At 43.3% G+C, this 3,249-nt stretch overlaps 1 long non-coding RNA gene across 1 annotated transcript; it reads right to left on the bottom strand.

The window, feature by feature from the left end:
• Positions 1-1,168: 1,168 nt before the first annotated feature.
• Positions 1,169-3,004, bottom strand: LOC138109050 (uncharacterized). The gene is made up of 2 exons (XR_011150234.1): positions 2,775-3,004; positions 1,169-2,157 (listed from the first exon to the last, which is right to left on the bottom strand). It is a non-coding gene; the product is annotated as an uncharacterized lncRNA (long non-coding RNA).
• Positions 3,005-3,249: the final 245 nt, after the last annotated feature.

The raw sequence follows: 3,249 nt of genomic DNA on the forward strand, positions 1-3,249 counted from the left end.
CCAAACAGAGACCAATCCGAAGGAACAAAAACAGTATAAAAAGGGGGCATCCAGGTCAGTGAGGCATGCTGCTCGACCTTGAACATCGGGAACATCTCTGCTCTGAAGAAGATCCAGTGCCAGCTCTGCAGCATCCCACGATCGTCGCTGACCGGAAGCCCTCCTGCTCTGCTTCCCCGGACCATCGGTGTGCGCTCTACCCGCGGACCCCTATGCTTTAGGCCACATAATAAAAGCTGAAATCACTTTAGGACCGGGAGTGCGTTCCTATTTTTAATACGGTCACCCTTCCTTTGCAGTCCCCAAAGTCACTGTCTGTGGGACTCCCTGGCTCAGAGGCTGTAGTCCAGCTGCATCAAGCCTACACAGGAATTTCAGTGTACATACCACACATGTGCTCTGCAGTGATCTCTGGGTGACCAGGCACACTAGAAACAATTATGAAGCCTGTCCTATTCATAAGAAAATTACTCCAGTTAGCACGAAAGAAGCAGGGATTTTTAGCATACATACTCCCTAAACACTTTGAAAAACTTCAGTTTAGAACATGGTTGTCTGACATGCTCAGACTCCCCACCCTCCTTCTTACTCCAGTTGTTTTTCACCAAATCACAGGGAGGTTCTTTCCCCCTACCGTGTTTCCAGACAAGCTTCCTCTGGCCTTGCAGAGCCTGACAGGTAACAGACCTCGTACACAACCACACACTTCCTTTTCTCCCTTCCTTTCATCCCCAGACTTCAACATCCCATCACAAATTTGTTTTGCTGTCTAGGACTTTCTAGTCTCCCTGTCCTTCACCTCAGGGCAAGCCTCCAAGAACCGACCAACACTCTTAGTGTTTCCACACCTAATTAGCTCCTGGTTTTTCTCCTCTGGAAACTAGATAAGAAATGTTACAGTAACAAGTAGATTCACATAGACTAAGGCATTCATGATATGGCTGTTACAGTGTGATGTCTCCAGTTGTCAAAGAAACATTTCTTCTCCATCAGATTAAAAAAAAAAAATAAAAAAATCCATATCCATTACAATTAAGTACAGTCAGTCAGCCTTGAAAAAAGAGAATACACAGAAAACAAAATCCTGGCATCTGAATGTGAAGCTCTTAAGCAAAACTTGTCAGTGCTTCAAGAACTAAATATGAAAACTGTACCACAAAACACTAGATGCATTATTAGTAGTATCTTTAATAACAGGAAAAAATATTAAAGTGCCAAATTGTTTACAACACAAAATTAAAATTTTAATTTTAATCAGTCCTGTTTACCCAGCAACATTCTGATTAGCAGTCAGAGTTGATTGAACAGTGGAGGAAAGGAAATGCTCTCACAAGATACGCCACATAAAAGACTTGTGCACGAGTCAACAAGCAGCAACAGCAGTTACACAGCCAGCTAAAGACTGTAACCAGGTCTCTGGCAAATCAAGACACAACTAAAGCACGGATTTGAATATATTTCGTTTCCTCTCCTTTGGTGCAGGGAGCCTTCCTGAATATTTGCATGGCAGAATTGAAGTACACATTAGTTTGAAACAATGGAGGAATAGGGAGGTACAGAACTGAGTAAGAAATCCCGGGAAACCGTAGGCAATTGCTTCTTTATTATGCATATTTTGCTGCTGGAGCACATTATTCTCACTCTCCTCAGGGCAGGGTTTTTTTAAGAACACAGTAAATAATGTCAACAACTAAAAATCCGGCAAATCGAGCTTGATTTTCTTTCTTTTGCCTCATATTTAGCAGGGGGAGTGCCCTAGCAGAGGCAAGAATTTCCAGCACAAATCTTGAAGCGTACAACACAGAAGTAGCAGTTTCCCATTCCAACCCCTACTCCTTAATTCCTTCTAAAAAGAAAAAAAAAAAAATCAGGTAGATACGCAAAACAAATGACTGTAATTCATGTACCCTGTCACATATATCTCCGTTTTAAGTGCTGCCCTTCTGCTGCACACTTCAGAGAAAGATGGTGCCCTTCTCGTTCGTCATTCGGAGTGACAGGCAGCAGCCCTCCCGCCACAATTATCTGGTGGTGCCTTCCAGGCATGGAGCTGCCCAAGGCACTTTCCTCCCGGGATACGTCCTCAGTAGGGAAGGGGTTCAAAGCTCAGCCGCATCAGTGTCTTTGAAGCACTCAGACGACATAAACCCACTGCTCCTGAAGATGAACAATGTTAGGAAGCAAGCTGCTGCGATTAAGCTCTTACACAAGAAAAAAAAAAAAAAAAAAAAAAATCAAATGCTGCACTCTTCCATAGCTTGATTAACCACATGCTTCATTAAAGCTTTCACTGCTGTTTAACTGAGCTGTAAATGCCAGAAAGGCAGTGGTTTTTCTGAATGAGACAGAGACAGTTCATGATTTTTAATTTTTTTTCCCTTTCCTTCCCCTCCCCCCCTCCCAATTTTCTTAAAAACCAGAGAAAGTAAACAGGTGCATTAAGTGTAAAAGGAAGGGAATGTGGATTTAAAGGTTTCAAGTAGGGTTTCTTAGACTGTCAGCTCTGTTCAACGCTTTTGCACTGTGCCTTTCAGTAGTTCCCAAGGCTAAGAACATGAAGTAGATGCAGACTAAGCACTTGAAACAAGTTTTACCCCTCTGTTCTCAAATCAGAGAGAGTTTTACATTAGATAAATCTGGATTTTAAAGGAAAGGGAGATATATCTGCTAAAAGAAGCTATAGTAGTACAAACCCTTTGAGCCATCACCACTGAAGAGAGAAAGAGTTGGTACCTCACACTTTTAGCCCTCTATTATATAAATCCTTTTCTTACCCACAACTGAGAAGAAACAGCTACAAATAAATGGCCTTTCTGCTGTGGTCACTTCTGTACTTCATTCTTAAGTGCTCCCAGTACAGCAGCAATCCAAACCAACCCTGCTGGATTACTAGAGCACTGCTGGCTGCTTCTTTATGAGTCTCATGCTGCTCCACAGCCGTTTCCTGGCTCCCTAAAGCCCACCTGCTCCCCACAGCCCCAGCTGCAGCTCATAAACTTATCCCAGGCACCAGGTGAGAATTAGCCCCAGCCCCCTGCAATTGCTGCTTCAGGGCATCAGGTGAGGCCTCTGTGTTTGTCCCACCTCACTCACTTGCATAAAGACTCCCATATTCCAGCTTCAGAGAGAAAAGCCAAGGGTGACAAGCCAGAATTTTCATTCATTTTGCTCATTGTCAACAGCTTAAAATCCCTGCAAGATTAATTTTGTTAGCTGATGAACTACTGCAGCTTCTGGAGCTAGGAGCTC

The sequence above is a fragment of the Aphelocoma coerulescens genome, chromosome 4 (assembly GCF_041296385.1).
Source record: "Aphelocoma coerulescens isolate FSJ_1873_10779 chromosome 4, UR_Acoe_1.0, whole genome shotgun sequence".
In the NCBI taxonomy this organism is placed as follows: domain Eukaryota; kingdom Metazoa; phylum Chordata; class Aves; order Passeriformes; family Corvidae; genus Aphelocoma; species Aphelocoma coerulescens.